The sequence below is a fragment of the Dasypus novemcinctus genome, chromosome 13 (assembly GCF_030445035.2).
Source record: "Dasypus novemcinctus isolate mDasNov1 chromosome 13, mDasNov1.1.hap2, whole genome shotgun sequence".
In the NCBI taxonomy this organism is placed as follows: Eukaryota; Metazoa; Chordata; class Mammalia; order Cingulata; family Dasypodidae; genus Dasypus; species Dasypus novemcinctus.
Window position 1 is genome coordinate 73,671,054 of NC_080685.1, and position 19,454 is coordinate 73,690,507.

The window sequence follows — 19,454 nt, forward strand, 5'->3', positions numbered from 1 at the left end:
TCCCACAGCTTTGGGCACAAGGACCAGAAACTCATGGTTTTATCTTGAGCAATCAATCATTCCTTTTGTCGCACTCTCTCTAGATCAATGTCCAGAAGCCTTCTGCTTTGTGGGTACACAAAACAGCTCAGACAGGATTCTGTCCCCATTCAACTGGTTTTTGACAGGAGAGATGACAAGGGTGCACTCACTCAGATGCCATCTTGCTGCACCTCCTCACAATCTACTTTCTATGAGAATTATATAGTAATTAAGATACATGTTTAGCAAATAAATATTAATTGATATTCATTCTTTTGTTTTACCTTCTGGGACTGATATTTAATATAGAACTTTATATAAATGTCAAATGCATTTTTGTACTGCTTTGTTTTGTGCTATGAGCGCCTGTATAGACATTTTTTTTAAAATGTTATTAAAAAATGTGTCCAAACAGGAAAACATAGATACATATTTGAAATGACTAATATTTAAATACTTTATTTAAAATAGCTAATATTTCATTCAACTCAGATACAGTTTTTCTCAGTAAATGCATGTTTGGCCTGAACTTTTTTCAATGTTAAATATACTGCCCATGACAAATACTCAGGACATAATGTGCCAACCAAAGATCCAATATAGATTTTCTTCCTTATTTACTTTAACAATCCATAAAGCGAGTGGATATTTCTTAATTCATTACATGTAGACCCATATGATTGAATATTTCTGTTGTTCACTGCATTATATTATCAAGGGTATACTTCCAATGAAATCATTAGTTGTATTTTGGATTGATGATCCTGTAATTTATGAACCTCTTTGCTTTTCTAAAAGTCAGGTGCATGCAAAGTGCTAAGCAATAGAATGCTTGCAATTAAGTGGAGTTTTATGTTGCACTTTTGTCATGGAGTGTCATTCAGGATGATGAATGCAGTCAGGATTCTTAATAGAAATCCATGAACAGTTCCTTAGAGCTATAGAAGATCTTGCTCAGCACGGGGACACTCAGATGCACAACACTTTTATTGCCAGAAAGGTCTTAGACTCCAAAGTTCTGACTTTCTCCTCTGGTGGGTTGGCTGAGCCAAGTGAGAGCTCATATTTGAGCTTCCACATTCAACCTATGAGATTATTTGGCACTAATGGATGATAGAAAGAAAAATTTCCCAGAAAGTGGTGTGACCACAGAGGAAAATGGCCATAGCATCTCCCCTAAAGCAGAATCAGAGTCAAATCAGGAAGGCTTTGCTTTTTGAAATGTGTGCTTTTCATATCATCTGCTACCATTTCAGATTTGCTATTGAGCAGTGATTATGTTTTTCATTCCTTGTCATCACGTGGCTTTTTTTTTTAATTAAGCATTCCTAGCCTGAATTAACCACTGATAAATAGGTGTTCCTTGGCAAGTTCCTTAAAGTCCTGACATTCAATTTCTATTTGTGAAAAGTGGGGATAGTAATGCATACTTTTCCTGCTTGCAAAATTTAGAGAAAAACTTATGCATGTAAATGCTTAGCATATTACCTACCATATATACTCAAAAGTGACACTTGTTTTGATTATTGTTATTAAAATAATACCCTGTACTCAGTTGATCTAAACAGTGTTGCTCCTTATAAAATATTTTCATCCTTTTTATTTACCTTGTCCATTTGTCATTTTAGATCAGAGTTCTACTGTAAAAATGGTTTTATAACATAAGATTTTACAAATATAGCAGATCATTAGTTTTGAGGGAAAAAAAACACAGTGTAAAGAAGTATATAAAAAATTAACATAAACATTTATATAACTTACAACAGATGACTAACTGTACCACCAACTGTTATTGATATTAACATTCCTTTTATACATAAAAACCACCTAGTTAATGGGGGTGGGGTTAGGGTGAGTGCTATCTGGGATTAGAAATGCTCCCTTCTTACAACTCTTATGCATGTATATACACATACACAAATGCTCTCTGTCTATGCTCCAGGGATTTATTTCATACTAAAACTTAAACCTTTCATGAACTCATTGTGTCTGCATATAAATCTCATTCAAGCTAAATCCTAAACTTCCACCTCTTTGGTACTATAAAAGCAGGTGTAATAACCCTCTAATTCTTCTGCTCACTGTTGTCTCTTAATTATAATGCAAATACCCTGAGATGTGTCCATTGCTAAGGTGCCTGGAATGGAGGGTGCACAATGTAGCTTTGACTAGGAACTTGAAAACTATTTGGTCAGTTCCCCGTATACTGGTTTCGTTTAAAAAATAAAAATCATTCTAAAGTTCCACCTGCTTTCTCTCTTTCCACAGAGAGTGTTTTTATTTTCTTCAATCCTCATGGCAGATCTTTTCAATTTATCTTGAATTTGCACACAGAAAAAAATATATTTATTTCTACTACCTAAATACAATGTTCATTCTCCTTTCATGCATTAGCTTGTCCTCTGAGTTCTCTATTCTAATTGTATTTTCTTTCACATCTATTTCCAATAAATATATTCTAGTTTAATTTGTTTACACTTTTGAGAGTAATCCGTAACCAACAGAGGTTCACATATTTCAAATCACAGCTAATATTAGTATAAATATCCAGTGCGGCGGCTTGCTCGGTCGGTAGAGGTGGGGTCTGGCTGCGGATGAGGGGTCGGTCCAGCTTTGGACGAGGGGTCGGTCCTGCTTGGAACAAGGGGTCAGTCCCACTTGGGACGAGGGGTCAGTCCGGAAGCAGACGAGGGGTCGGTCTCACAGGGGTTGCGCGGTTCGGCTGACGGGGTTGCCCGGCGAAGCTGGCAACGAAGGGGTCACCCGGAGAAGCAGGCGACGAACTGGGGACAAGGGAGGCCAGGCCCTTGTCGGGGGCTCTCAGGACTAGAGGGTGCACGGCAGAAGAACTACCGCGGAGATAAGGTAAACATGCAAGTCCAACTTTACTGAGGGAGAGGCAACAGTTTTATAAGGGCTGGGGAAGGCTGATTGGTCGAAGCCACGCCCTGTTTTGATTGGTTGCCGGAGAAAGGTCAGCGGGTGGTACTGGAAGGGGGAGGGGTGGTGATTAGGGATTGGCTGTTGCTGTTGCTGGAGGAAGTGGCAGGGTTTAGTGATTGGTGGCTGCTGTTGCTGGGGTAGAGGGCAGACTGGAGTTTCCCGCCCACGCCTGGCTGTTGCTGCTGTCAGGGGGAGGGAAAAGGGCAGACTGGAATTTTCCGTCCACACCTGGCTGTTGCTGCTGTTGGGGGAGGGGAAAAGGGCAGACTGGAATTTTCCGCCCTGCACCTGCGCAGGGAGAAAGAAGAAGAAGGGTGCCGCCCCACAGGCATCGTGTGGCACCATCCGGGAGGAGGGGCGGCCGCGGAAGCATGGCTGCCGAGAAGGGGAGACCCGAGGGCACTCTGCGCCCATGCTGAGCTTCCTTCAGGGGTGGCGGTGGGCCCGACCAACCACCCTATTATGGGGGCAGCAGAATTAGGCCTACCGCGGCCGCTCCCCTCGCCAGGCCAGCAAACCACACTTCAGCCCGAGGGGTGACCGCATTTCCCCCTTCTTTTCAAATAAGGGCCAGGATGGCAGCAGTAGCAAGTAGCCGAGGCCCAAGAGGCGGCAATGAGGGAAGCGGGGCTGAAGAGGGAGGTGAGTATGCCGGGGATATAAATGTACAATTTGGGGGGCGGTATCTTGCCGTTGCAAGCAAGGGTGGCCAATGTCCAATTCTTGTTGATCTCGGCGGCTATAAGATCCATCTGTTGTTAAAAGTCCTGAATGACAGCGCGTTACAGGTAGTTGATCTCTTCTTGGCGGCGAAGAGCCGTAGAGGCAGACTGTGTGATGGTCTGGAGGATCACAGTTGTGAGGACAAGTCGCGTCAGGGCACCAGCGGCGGTGGTGGCGGCAGCGTCGGGAGTGGTGGAGACGTAGGCGAGGACAACAAGAAGGCCAAAGTCTCCACGGGCGCGAGAGAGGCCGATGTTAACAGGGCAGGCCGACATGGGGCGGCCCAATCTGCAACGTAATGGGGGTTCAAGCAAAAAAGGGAGGGGGGCGGGGGACGAGAAGGGATGCTTTGGATGGCTGAGAAGAGGAGTGAGGTCGAGACAGGAGGAAGCTCCGCAGAAGTATGGGGAGGCAAAAGCAGAAACGTTATTAGATGCTAGAAAGCAGGCCGTGGGCCAGGGAAAGAGGGTTGCGGGCCGTTTAGTGGGGCTGGAGCTGCTTGAGAGCGATGACGGCATGGGGGGCCACAGTTACAGAAGACTTGGGCTGTTTCAAAGAGATCTTACACCGGTGAGTGTCTAGGAGACCGGCGAGGGCCCGAACTTGCGGGGCTTGCTTAGCAGATAGGATGTTACCCATTGCTAATGGCCTTTTGGAGCCGATAAGAAAAGGGGCCCTTACCTTGAGAGCGCAGCAATGGGAGCCGAGGTGCGCGGTGAGACGAGGGGTCGGAGCTGGTGGGGCTCCGACGGTGGTCGCGGGCCAAGAGAAGGCCCCGACGAGGGGAGGGCAGAACGACGAGCAGTGGAGCAAGGCAAAGGGGAGCAAGCACAGAGGGGAGGAGGCAGAGGTGAAGGCAGGGGTGGAGGTGCTCAGGCACGCGCTCCTGAGAGTTTTATTGGCGCCTCTTAATCATAGCGGGTCGGTATAAGCCCCCGACATGGAAGGAGAAAGCCATCCAGTGATTCTCCCAGACCGCCGTGGATCGTATGAGGTCACCAAGGTTCAGGAGCAGCAATGCAGAGCGAAAAGATAGGGGTGAGAAGAGAAGAGGGTGTAGGGCTGTGGGAGGGTTACTTCAGACGTGCAAGCGCGCGCTCCCGAGAAATCCAAGGCTCCTCTTAATCATAGCGGGTCGGTATAAGCCCCCGACATGGAAGGAGAAAGCCATCCAGCGATTCTCCCAGACTGCCGCGGATCATATGAGGTAGCCAAGTCTCAGGTAGCAGCAATGTTGCATGAGAGAAGTCCCAAGGTGAGAAGAGAGGGGGGGGGGCCGCCAGGTTATGGAGTGAGGCTGTGGTGGAGTTGCCTTGCCCCACGTTGTGCTGTGGTGGGGTTGCTTTGCCCCACGTTGGGCGCCAACTGCGGCGGCTTGCTCGGTCGGTAGAGGTGGGGTCTGGCTGTGGACGAGGGGTCGGTCCAGCTTTGGATGAGGGGTCGGTCCCACTTGGGACGAGGGGTCGGTCCGGAAGCAGACGAGGGGTCCGTCTCACAGGGGTTGCGCGGTTCGGTTGACGGGGTCGCCCGGTGAAGCCGGCGACGAAGGGGTCGCCCAGAGAAGCAGGCGACGAACTGGGGACAAGGGAGGCCAGGCCCTTGTCGGGGGCTCTCAGGACTGGAGGGCGCACGGCAGAAGAACTACCGCGGAGACAAGGTAAACACGCAAGTCCACTTTATTGAGGGAGAGGCAACAGTTTTATAGGGGCTGGGGAAGGCTGATTGGTCGAAGCCACGCCCTGTTCTGATTGGTTGCCGGAGAAAGGTCAGTGGGCGGTACTGGATGGGGGAGGGGTGGTGATTAGGGATTGGCTGTTGCTGTTGCTGGGGGAAGTGGCAGGGTTTAGTGATTGGTGGCTGCTGTTGCTGGGGTAGAGGGCAGACTGGAGTTTCCCACCCACGCCTGGCTGTTGCTGCTGTCGGGGGGAGGGAAAAGGGCAGACTGGAATTTTCCGCCCACACCTGGCTGTTGCTGCTGTCGGGGGAGGGGAAAAGGGCAGACTGGAATTTTCCGCCCTGCACCTGCGCAGGGAGAAAGAAGAAAAAGGGTGCCGCCCCACAGGCATCGTGTGGCGCCATCCGGGAGGAGGGGCGGCCACGGAAGCATGGCTGCCGAGAAGGGGAGACCCGAGGGCACTCTGCGCCCATGCTGAGCTTCCTTCAGGGGTGGTGGTGGTCCCGATCAACCACCCTATTATGGGGGCAGCAGAATTAGGCCTACCGCGGCCGCTCCCCTCGCCAGGCCAGCAAACCACACTTCAGCCCGAGGGGTGACCGCAATCTAGGATTTTCCTATTGTAACAAAATAATTCCACATTTTAAAAGGTTGTAAAATTTAAAATTTTTAAAAATATTTTAAGGCTTTAAAATTAAAAATTTTATGTTAATCATGGAGAAAATCTGAACTAAAATAGGATATTAACATCTAAGGGACCATGGCAGACCAAGCAACAGTAACATACTGTCAAGGGTTTCTCAGCCTGGGTTAATCAAAATGCAGTGCATTAGCACTTGAAGCAGAGAGCATACAGCATCACTTGATCTAGCACTGTGCAATGGTTAAGAACACAGGCTTAGGTCCCAAAGCATGTTGATTTGCACCCTGGGATAGTGACATATTAGAGGTGGACTCTGGGAAATCTGCTTCAACTCTCTGGTCTTAGATTCCTCACCTCTAAAATGGAACAGGAGAATGTGGGGAATGGCAATTATATTATTCATCTTTAAAATTCTTATAAAACATAAATAAATGAAGCATATAAAATATGTCTAGTACAGAGGAAATTCTTTTTATTGATTTCTCTGTGGTCATTGTGGTGGTTAACTTACGTTATAGCAAATCAGCTTTGGGAGGGTTATAAGAGGAATATATGTAGATTTGTGATGTTCTTAGTCCTGAACCTGCACACTTATTTATTCTTTCTTTAAATATTTAATGAGGATGAAGTATGTTCCTGGCACTGAGGTAAGTGAACATAAACAGATTCAATCCTTTATTTCATGGAGGGTGTGGTATAGCAAAAGAGATAGACATTTGCCTCAAATATCAGAGAAGTAATTCCTTTCATTGATACATTCAGAAAACACTTACTGAACATTGATTATTTGATAGGCACATTTAAGATGCTGCAGATGAAATACAGTACTAACAAAAATTCCCCTGCTGCCAGTAAGAAACTTATATTTTAGACTGATGTCAGATATTAAACCAGCAAAACACATGCAAATAATATATAGTAATAAGTGGTAAGGATAAAATAAAGCAAAGAAGGAAGGAGATCAAGTGTAAAAGGTGTCAAATGGGGATTTTAACCTAATTATGGTTTCCCTGATGTGGTGATTATTGAGCTTAAATATAAAGGAATAATCAGGATTGCCAAGCAAAGAAAGGGAGAGAGCCCTGTCTGCAGAGGGAATCGCATGTAAAAAACTTCTGTGGACAAAGAAGTTTCTTATGGTTGGAGAACAGAGAGGTAAGAATTTCATCATTTATTCATTCTGACTGTGAGCTTTTAAAGGTCAACACCAGAGTATTCTGTTCATTCCTGTGATATATATCAGTCTAGATTAGACTGGTTTAGGTCTATTTCATAACTATCTTTCCATAACTAACCAAGTTTCATGTTTGTATGTCTAAAAAGTTCAGCCATTCTATTTCTATTGCTCTTGTAATTTTGATTTCTATACTGTAGAGAGGTCAGTCTCTGGACCATTTATTAGCCATATGACATGAGCAAATGATTGGATCTTTCAGAGCCTCATTTTCCTCACCTGTAAAATGTAGGCAATAATGTCATCTATCACATAGTGTTTTGAGATTAATATGACGGGTTGTGTGAGATGATGCATTTATCACATTTCTGGGATCACATTCCAGCATCCAGAGATTTGTGACATTTAATGATAATAGTAATAGGGGTAATAATATCCTCTATTGTTAGATAGTCAATGTGATATATAGACTTCGGTGATCTGTCATAAATAGATTTCTTCTTCTGTCACTGTCTTTGAGCTACAAAGAGGAACTTGAGAGGTATTGGTTTAATACACAAAGTATAAATCTTTCAGGTGGCTTATACCTAGAATATTTTCTCTTTTATGTTGTTTCTTTATGCTAAAATATATCTATTTTTACTTCTTATTAGGATAAAAGTTACTCAGAAATGAAAATTTGCTCTCATTTAGAAGTACCTATAAAAGCGAGGAATAGCTTTAACTGTTAGGTGATTACCACAGTTCAATAACAAATATGGTGGGATAGCTCTATATTCTGTATGACTTTTCTATAGACCCACAACTTCTTTAATTAAAAAATAATAAATATAAATTAGCTGCCAGTAAAAGTGTTTTATTATTTTAGTGACAATAACAAATGCACTATCAAACTATTTCTCAAATAATTTTTATACTTTATGATATTCAGTTTTCACATTATAAACATACTGTGTTTATATCTCTTTCTAAAAGAGATGAGATTTTAATTTTAAATAGCTTAGGTATAAATGGAAGTTCAAGCTCATGACAAATTGATGTGAAGGAGTCCAGGTCTATTACTCGAAAGTGGTACTTGATATTTCTTACCCTGGAAGATAGAATTGGCTTCCTTTGCTAGCTGAGAAATCTCTATCAAGTTGTAATAATACCTCTAATTTACTGATTTTATTTTGAAGATGAATTGAATATAAAAAGTTCATAATTGGATTTAACTGATTGAAACCATTTTGCTCCTTCAGAGAAAATAAAAATGTAGCAAAGGTTTGAACAAAGTGTTAAATGTGCTTGCCAATTATTTGTGTGAATGCTGTTATAGTCAGAACACAACAAAACACTGTAATGACAATATCAAAATATGTATTATTTTCCTTAAGATAATCCATATGATACTATACTATGTTTCCAATTTCACGATGTCACCTGGCTCAAAGTAAATATTCAATATGCTTTCACTGTTCTTATTATAGTATTGTAATATAGTATAGCATTTGATTTTATCCAGGAGCCAGAAATCTGTTTTTGTGGGGAATTTTGATATTTTGACACAATCTAAAGACTTAGTTCAGTAAATATTTGCGGCTGGGGCGGCTTGCACCCCGATGCTGACGGGGGGGGGGGTTTGGAGGGGTCAGACTAGACCACAGTGGCATCTGATGCTATGGCAGACAGCCTCAGAGGGGCTCTCAGGTGTGGAGGACGCATGGCAAGGGGAGGAAGAATGCCGTGGAGACCAGGTCTGTGTGCAAGTCCGTTTTATTAAGGAAGTGCAGTGGGTTATATAGAGAATGAGGAGGGCGGGGTAGAGCAGGAGGAGTGAGGGCTACAGGGCGGCTGGGGATCGGCAGAAGCTTGTGGGCGGTCTTGTGGTCTTGTGCCGTTAGCTGTTACTAGGGAAGTGGGCAGATTTCAGGTTATGGTGCAACAAATATTGATAAAAGAAATTTAAAAGTGAAGGCTAAATAGTGTAGGAAGCCAGATAATATAATTTTTAATAAAAAACATATGTGACTGTAAAACAAGCAAAACATCGTTTCTGTAAGATTCAAACCATATTTGGAGAAAATACATTAAAAGAAAATATTGATTTATTACTGCAGAGGTAATATAAAGATTCATCAGTTCAATGGGATTACTAAAACATTAGATTATATTTGATTTTACTCTATAAGTATAACCAAATTTTAATTAGGGGGAAACGGACTTTGGCCCAGTGGTTAGGGCATCCGTCTACCACATGGGAGGTCTGCGGTTCAAACCCCGGGCTTCCTCGACCCGTGTGGAGCTGGCCCATGCGCAGTGCTGATGCGCGCAAGGAGTGCCCTGTCACACAGGGGCACTCCGTAAGGAGAGCCGCCCAGCGCGAAAGAAAGTGCAGCCTGCCCAGGAATGGCGCCGCCCACACTTCCCGTGCTGCTGACGACAACAGAAGTGGACAAAGAAACAAGACGCAGCAAAAAGACACAGAGAACAGACAACCGGGGGAGGGGAGGGGAATTAAATAAAATAAATAAATCTTTAAAAAAATTTTTTTTAATTAGGTTTAAATATACTGAAATAAAAAAGTTCATGATTGATTTAATTTTAAGATGATATATTGAGTTCATGCTGATGCCCTTCTGTTCACTTCAGACATACTAAAAAGATAGCCCTCACTTGAAAATAAGGAAAATAATTTTCCAGAATCCAAATTGGAGACATCTCTTTAACAGAAAAAGAGGCGTTATGAACCCCAAAACCTTAGGAAGCTCTTAAATTCAGTGTTCTTCAGAACCAAAGAGTTTAACTAAACTTTATTCATAACATGTAGAAGAAAAGTGCTTAGTACTCTGATATATAATATAATTAAGAATATAAGGAGATAACCATCAACCCAATAGAAAAGTAAACAAGAGATATGAAAATCAACAGACACTTCACATGAATAAAATTATGAATGACTATATATGTGAAATAGTGACCAAATTTGGTAGAGAATAAGAAAATGCTGATTAAAACTAAAGTGAGATATTAAAATTTCAGAAAAATCAGAAAATAAAATATTAAAACTCAAGTGGTGAAAGTATAGAACAATTTCATTCATTAGACATTATAACAAATTTGCACAATTTATTGGCATTCTGAGTAAAATTCTGCAGTTTGCTGCCTAATTGCATTGTGCCAAAAACACACATGCACAAATGTCTAGAATATATACACACTACTGCTATTCACAATAGCAAAAATATGGAAAAACCTAAATGTTCATTAACAGAACCAATAAATAAATTGTACTATTTTAATAAAAGTGGAATAGTTTCACAGCAGTGAAAGAAATGCATGCATCAACATGAATGAATCACAATGACATAACATTGAATTAAATAAAAGTATCACAAGATAATTTATACTGTTAGCATCTCTAGAAATTTTTAAAAATAGGTCAAATGGAAAACAGATCATTTAGGGTTATATAGATTTTGTACATCTATAAAAGAAAAGCATGAGAAAAAATAACAGATAGAAAGGTTATGATACTTTTTTTTTTGATGATGATGCTCAGGGAGGACCTAAAGTCAAGGAACTGTGCAATATGAATTAAATGTTACGAGATATGAAGATGACAATAATCCCCCTCAACATTTGTATTCCTTGACACAACAGTGTATGAGTTTCACATCCTACTTTAAAAATTTTATATCCACAAAAGTACATTTAAGATCAACATTGTGTATACTTCTTGATAGATACTTAAGGGTACACATAAGGATTTTATGAGTCAGAGAAATTTCTTTAACTCATTGGTTTCAGCACATGCTGTAAATGTTTATGTTGCAAAAATCGAACTGATATTTAGTGTTAATACATTCCATGAAATCTACCTATTAACTTGTTTGTCTCCTTCTGATGAGATCACCAACTGGGGATCATTCATAGAATATATTATTGAAATAACTCATTCTAAGCTTTGGCAGTAATATTAAACAGGTTTCTTTGTGAATAAACATAAGTATACATATGGAATAGGCACACAGGGTTTTCACACACACTTATAATCATCTTTTGGATCTTACCCTGAAAGGATGACTGTTGGAAGTTAAATCAGGTGCCCCACAAAAGGCATGTTCACTTCCCAACCCTTGGTACTATGGAATATACTCATTGCAAACAGGTTCTCCTGAAGATGACACTTCAGTTAAAGGATGGCCTAAGTGAATAAGGTTGAGCTCTAATTTATGCTACTGGAGTTCTTCTAAGCAAAGAAAGTGGACAAAGGAAGAGAAACCAAGGTTAGCAGTCAGAAGCTAGCAAACCAACAGAACCAAGAAGAGAAAAGGGTAGACACTGCAATTTGCGTTGCCATGTGATGGAAAAGCCAAGCGACCCCCAAAGATTGTTGGCCAGCCAAAAGATACTGATCCTGTGAGGAAGTCTCTGAACCTGTGAGCCAATAAATTCCTGTTGTTAAGCCAACTCATTGTATCTTAATTGTTTTGGCAACTGGGAAACTATAGCTATGTTACAGCTTTTTTTTTTTTCCTATAAATTAAAACAGGGTGAACTGTTATTTGGAAAGTATACTAAGGAATACTTGAGAGAATATTCATTAAATAGCAGCCATGTTATATATAAAATACTTATAGCTACACATTTATATCCACATATATAATAATTACATACAGTATATGTATGTATATAAATGCTCACATATATATGCATACATATTATATACATACATATGTGAATAAAAGGATTAAAAATTCTTCAGCTTGTAAAGAAAAATAATTGATCACAATAGGATTATTTGCTTGGGTAAAATGAAGATATTCTTTTGACCCATTTTCTGATTATTCTGGACTTTTAAAACATTCATTTCCTTTTATGGAAACAATTTCCTCTCTCTTTTCTCTCACAGTTTCTCTCCTAACTACACAAACTAAGTCTCAATCCAATTTCTACTATATCCATATAATCTTTAAGTGTTACATGAAATATAACTGTAAGATGTAGGTTAGGCCAGATGGTAAGAGTTGTAAAGACCTGGTTTTCTGAAAAGATAAGCAAATTGAATTAGCAGCAAATATAAATATGTAAGATAAATCAAATTCCTATGTATTAGATAAAATATCTTACTAAGGAAATATTTACAACAAACATACTTGCCTGGCAGATTTTTAAATTATTTTTTAACAGTGCAAATTTTTATGGAGCAGACTCTAGAATTGAAAAGATAACTATATATTCACTTTGGATTCACTGTGATTATTTAAAATGTTTTTTTTTATTGCTTCCTCTTATTACTGTGGATAATTTTTCCAAAGAATGTGCAGCAGAAAAAGTGAGTATAATTAATGGGAAGGAAAGCAGTCTTATAAAAGAATATAGTAAAATATAATTTATAAATTTCTAAAATTTAAAAACAACCTTTCTCTTTATTTATATACTTAAGTCTTGATAATGCATGACTAGCAATTATAAAAGTTATTTATTATAATTTTGATAAGTTAAATAATACATAAAATTTTCTAAGGTAGTAACTCAAAACACATTTCTCTAAAGACAGAATTAAAATGAATGAAAAACATATTCCTTATTGTCAGAGAATCAACCACATGCTGAATATTTGAGCTTTCATGATGCAATTTCACATCATTTATGCTTCCATTTAAACAGTTTTAAAAGTGCAGAAAGAAGGAATCTAAGATTCAACAAAATTTCATAGAACTAGTCCTAAAAATAAGAGGAATTGATAGAAGACAAGAAAAATGTCTAAGAAGCAATAATATAGAAAATGGTGAAAGAAATGCAAAGGTAATATAAAATATAAGCTATTTCCCTTCATGTTTACTGAAAACAGCTGCCTTTGGATAAAGAGGGTTTTGTAAAATCAGTGAATTTTATGAGCTTCTTCAATTTGCCGCATTTCTATTCTTGTAAAGTGTTTCATCCATGCTGTCATATGCATCCCAGTTTCATTTCTTCTTACAGCTGAATAGTATTGCACTGCATGTATATACCACATTGTGTTTATCCATTTATTGGCTGATGGGCACTTGCGTTGTTTTCATATTTCAGCAAATTCAAATAATGCTACCAAGAACATCAGTGTGCAAATGTCACTTGAGTCTTTCCTTTCAGTTTTTCTGAATATATTCCTAGTAACATGATTGCTGGATCACATGGATATTCTATGTTCAGCTTCTTGAGGTACTGTCAAACTGTTCTCTATAGAGTAGAGGCTGTACCATTTCACCTTCCTGTAAACTGTGAAGGGCTGTTACTATGTCTCCCCATCCTCTCCAACATTTGTAGCTTTCTGTTTTGTTAGTAATGGCCATTCTATAAGGTGTGAAATGGTATCTACTGATAATTTTGATCTGCATTTCCCTAATAACTAGTCTTGTTGAGCATTTTTTTTCATGTGTTTTTATGGCCCTTTGTATTTCCTCTTTGAAAAAATATTTTTTCAAGTCTTTTGTCATTTTTTAAATTGGCTTGCTTGTCTTTTTATCATTGAGTTGTATGATCTCTTTATATAACATGGATATCAAACTCATCAGATATGTGGTTTCCAAATACATTCTTTCAATGAGTAGGCTGCTTTTATACTTTCTTGACAAAGTCTTTTGAAGAACAAAAAAGTCTAATTATTTTTTTTAATTGCTCATGCTTTGGGTATAAAGTTTAAGAAACTACAACCTACCAAAATATATTGAAGATATTTGCCTACGTTTTCTTCTAGGAGTTTTATGTTTGTAGCTTTTATATTTAGGTCCTTGATCCATTTTGAGTTAATTTTTGTATAAGGTGTGAGATAGGGGTCCACTTTCTTTCTTTTGGGTATGGATATCCAAAAGATATATTCAACAAATGTTCAATATTTGTTGAATAGACTGTTCTGGCCCAGCTGGATAGACTTGACAGCCTTGATCTTTGACAAGGTATCTTGTCAAATGGTATCTACACAGATATGAGTCTATTTCTGAATTCTCAATTTGATACTATTAATCAATCTATCTGTCTGTATGCCAGTATATAGAGCTATTTTTACACCTATAGCTAAGTAGTATGTTTGAAGTCAGGAAGTGAGAGTCCTCCAACTACATTCTTTTTAAAGACATTTTTGTGATTCAGGCCCCCTTACCCTTACAAATAAATGTGATAACTGACTTTTCTGCAAAAAGGTTGTAAGGATTTCTATTGGGATTACATTGAATCTGTAAATGAATTAGGTAGAATTGACATCTTGACAATATTTTGTCTTACAATCCATGAACACAGAATAGGGAGGGTGTAGTGGAGGGTTGTGAAGTTGGTCTTTGGTAACACTTACTCTCTGAAATTTTGTTTGTCTGTGAAGACTGTAAACTCGCCCTCATTTTTGAAGGACAATTTTGCCAGATGCAGAATTCTTGGTTGGCAGATACATCATACCACTTCCTTGCCTCCACGATTTCTATGAAAGACTGGAATGTAGTCCTATTGAGATTCCCTTGAATGTGATGCTTTGCTTTTCCCTTGCTGCTTTCAGAATAATCTCTTTATCTCTGGTATTTGTCTTTCTGAATAGTAGGAACTGAGAATAGGTCTTTTTGGATTTGTTTGCAGTGTGTTGTCCTTGGATATTGATATTTATATCTTTCACAAAGACTGGGAAGTTTTTGGCCATTATTTCTTCAAATATTCTTTCTGCTCATTTTCTGTTATCTTCCTCCTTCTAGGACACCAATAATGCATATGTTTGTATGTTTCACACTGTCACACAATATCCTGAGACCCTGTTTCACTTTTTCCATCCTCTTCTCTTTCTTTTCTTCTGTCTTTTCAAGTTCAAATATATGGCCCTCCAAGTCATTAATTCTGTCTTCTATGCAGATCTGCTGTTATATAACTCTAATGTATTTGTAATCTCCTCCATTGTGTGCCTCAGTCCAAGAAGCTTGTTACTTTCTTTTGGTGGCTTTCAAATTGTTCTTTATTCCTACTCAGTTTCTTCTTAATATCTTTTATCTCTTGAATAATTTAGGATATTTTTGTGATTTTATCATTGATTAGTTGTCTTAAATCTTGTGTCTCATCAGGATTTTTGGTTTCTTCCCTTCTCTAGGCCATCTCTTCCTGTTTCTTAGTATGACTTGTAATTTTCTGCTTAAGTCTAGGCATCTGAGTAAGTTGGTGAATTTACTCTGACAGTGAATCTCTCTCTCTTGCCTTGTGGTGTTGTTTCATAGCTCTTCTTTGAGTTCTGGATCAACTTATTCTAATTATTTAAAATTGCCAATCTTAAGTTATCAAAATAGGGCCAAGGACTCACTAATGGGGCATAAGTCCTCCAAGGGGTTTGGGACGAAAGACTCCTAAAAGCAGTTTTTCTCCTTGCAGTTCTCTGGCCAGTCAGCAGATGGCAATCGTTGATGATTCTTTCCATAAATATGTATCTTTCAATCCACACTTGCTGTGATTCTGGTCTTGCCAGAGCCAAGATTCAAAGTGGGCTCTGTTTGTCAAATTCTTGGAAGAGATACCACTCTCAACCCTCCTCCACACCCTCCCTATTCCTAGGGAGGAAGATGTTCATTCCTCTCACATTCAGTGAGTCAAGGGTTTTATCCAGGCTGTTTGCCTAGAGGCTGGGGAATGGGTGACTTTCCCAGCTACATGGGTTAGTAACTCATAGTTTTCATTTTGACTTCTCTCTATCCTTCACCCTCCTGGGTTGTGGAGTGCTCTCCTGGTCTGCAGATTCCAAAAGTACTTTCCTTGGTCAGCTTTTTGCTCATCCTGCATTGTTTTCATGGGAGAGTTGAGCCCTGCCTGCCTACTCTGATACCATCTTCTTCATTGCCCTCTTAATACAGAGTTTCTCCCAGTGTGATCAGCCAGTACTGAAAACCCCATTGATTTATGCTCATTTGGGGAACCCAGGAAGAGGGGAAGGTGGACTAGGATGAAAAAACAAACAAACAAAAACTGTTGCTTGTCTGCTAGAAATCTGTATGGCATCTCTCTCCCAGGAAGTAAGAACTGTGAAAGGATGTAGTACTACTGAGAAGATGACATTCCCAGTACTAAAAATGTTACTCCCTTAATTAAATTTTAATCTCCATTTTGTATAAGGGCATTATCATGTTTGTCCTTCAAAATGGTAAAGTAAGATATGACAGGTTGACTGCCCTGGAACATAACCCAACATGTGTTGAGTTGTGCCCTCATTAAATTATAATTCATTGCTAAATAAGGAGAGCTTTGAAAACCAAGTTACTTAACTCATTGAAGCTCTGCTTTTTAAAGTTTCCACAGTAGATCCTGCTTTGTGCCTTTAACTTGTGGCATTGTGCTGTCATGTAACATATGACTTCATCCCCTACCTTCAAGTGATATGATGATATTTTTTCTTGTATGACTTTATATAGTTTCTTTTTTTAAAACCTATAGCTAATTTATCTCCTAAAATTCTGACAGCAGTGAAACTTATACATACAAATTAGATTATTCTATCTTATTCAATGCTTTTCTTTCTTTTTTTAATATTTCAAACATGTTTCCAAGAGTCTTAGCTCCTTCTGATTTATATCATTTATAGACCTGTTCCCTTACTGGCAGCCTGGGAATCTTGTTCCTCTATCATCATGGAAATTTTTGTGATCCTTTCCTTTATTGCCTCAGTGGATTTCTGGACACATGCCTCTACTTTCTGTTTTAAATCACTCATTTTTATAGAACATGTTCTCCACTAATTTTGAGAATTAGTTATTTGGAAATAACTTTTTCAGTCAGTATATGTTTAAAAATATCTTTAAAAATTATATCTCACTTATTTGATATTATGGATAGGTTTTAAAATAAAGTTTGAAAGTCAACTTGCCTCAAAATTTGAGGGCATTTTCATCTTGGTTGTAGTTTTGGAAAGTTCCATGTGATTCTTACATCATTTAAAAAAAATTCTCCCCTGATTTTTTGGAACCTTAAATGGTAATTCATATCTCCTAGTTTTCCATTATGTTATGATAAATTGCCTTTAGTGGTATATACACACACATGTTAGGTTGGGAATTTTCAATTTGGTAACTTATGACTATTAATTCTTGTTTCTTTTTGTGTAGTATTTTTAAAATACTTTTTACCTCTTTAATTTTTCTGTTTTATCTTCCTATGGCTATATTTATTTGGATATTTGCTTTTCAAGGTAAATCATTCATAGCAGTTTGGTTAATTTGGCTGAAAATATCTATATCTTAAAGATGGGTATTTTTCATTTTATTAGTAGTTGTTAGCTTACAAAAAACCTTGCACAAATCCAGAATTCCCATACATCACCCTACCACCAACACCCTGCACTGTTGCGTGACTTTTGTTACAAATTTTGAAAGAATGTCACTAAAATATCACTGCTAACTATGGTCCAAAGCTTATATGTAGTGTATTTTTTCCACAAATAATTCTATTATTAACATCATGTATTAGTATTGCAGTCATAGTTCAAGAAAGGATGCTACTGTATTTTTACTGTTAACCAGAATCCATCACCCACCACATGATTCATTGTGTTCATTGTGTTATACAGTTCCTTGCATTGCACACTCCATCCGAAGTGTACACACAGTGAATCTCAGTTTTGTCATCAAGTTATGTTGTCATAGCCACAGTCAATTTTAGAACATTTTCTTTACTCTAATAGAAAAATTCCTTGCCCCCTATTATTGAACCATTGCATTGATACAGTATCTTCTTTGCTATTGATGTAAGAATACTACAGGTGTTGGAGAGGATGTGGAGGAATGGGAATACTCATCCACTGCTGGTGGGAATGCAGAAGGATCCAGCCATTCTGGAGGACAGTTTGGCAGTTTCTCAAAAAACTAGCTATAGAATTGCCATATGACCAAGCAATTCCACTGCTGGGTATATACCCAGAAGAACTGAAAACAAGGACACACACCAATATATGCACACCAGTGTTCATAGCAGTATTATTCATTATCGCCAAAAGTTGAAATCAACCCAAATATCGATCAACATATGAATGGATAAACAAAATGTGGTATATACATACAACTGAATACTAATCAGCTATAAGAAGGAATACAGTACAAACACATTGGATAACATGGATGAATCTTGAGGACCTTATATTGAGTAAAGCAAGCCAGCAATTGAAGGATAAATACTACATGACTTCTCTGATATGAAATAAGCAAACAAAGCTATCTCAGAGAGCTGAAGAATGGAAGATAGGCTTAAAGGAAATTGGGGGTAGAGGAAAGTTGTGAGCTAATGCCTACATGGGTGATATCAATGATAAAGTGGAGGTAAGTATTTGTACAGGGAAGGAAAGACGGGGGCATAGGAGGCTTTGCAGGCTTGAGGGAGGCTAGGATTGGGAGGATGGGTCAGATGGCCCAAGGATTTGGAGGGAGGGTTGAAGGAACAGTTGAACATGGGAGATTGTCTGGTATGTGGTTGAAACTAAAATGTTGAGAAAATCCCTTAGAAAATATAATAAGGATGGATTACTTGTTTAAGGTGCTTAAGGGGGAGCATCTGGCACAGGGACAGGCTTCCAGGGAGTGTGTGAGTGCTCATCTTGTCATAGCATGTTATATCTTTTAGTGGAGACCTATACAGTGTATGAAGGTGTACCCGCATATCCTGGGGAGGCCTGATGTTCTCAAACAGAGGGAATTGTGTCTCTTGAGAGAATTAGAAGCTCACAATGGGGGCGAACAGTCTAATATGTCAAATATTCAGCATTGCTCCAAGTATCTGTGAATCTGGTCCTTCAAGCAGTGAAGATTGGTTGTCACTGTGGGCTCTGAGGGGAAGGATAGAGAGGAATAGAATATATGGAAGCAGGATAACTGTGGGGCAATGGAAGTGTTCCACAAGATCATGCAATGATGGATATAAGACATGTTAAATTTCATCAAAAATGTATAAAAGTTTATAGGCTAAAATGTATACCATAATGTAAACCATAATGGAACTAAAAATTTAGAAAAATGTACAGTCTAAAATATAAGCCATAATGTAAACCAAAATGGAACCATGTTTGATAGCTATGTTTCAATATCTGTACATCAGCTGCAGCAAATATAACATGAACCTGTAAAAAGATCATTGCTGGGGAAGAGGGAAATGGGTTTGATGTTGGTTATATGGGAGTCTCCTATTTTGTATATGTACTTTACTGTGATCTAAAACTTTTTTGAAGTCAAAATTAAAAATTAGAAAAAAAAGCATGTAGACACTGAGGAAGAAATGAAAGAAATTGCCTTGTCACTGTACATAAAGGGCAA

General features: G+C 38.9%; 1 pseudogene; it reads left to right on the forward strand.

The window, feature by feature from the left end:
- The first annotated feature begins 4,195 nt into the window (after window positions 1-4,195).
- Window positions 4,196-19,454, forward strand: part of LOC101438158 (polymerase delta-interacting protein 2 pseudogene) — an 87,736-nt pseudogene continuing 72,477 nt past the window's right edge.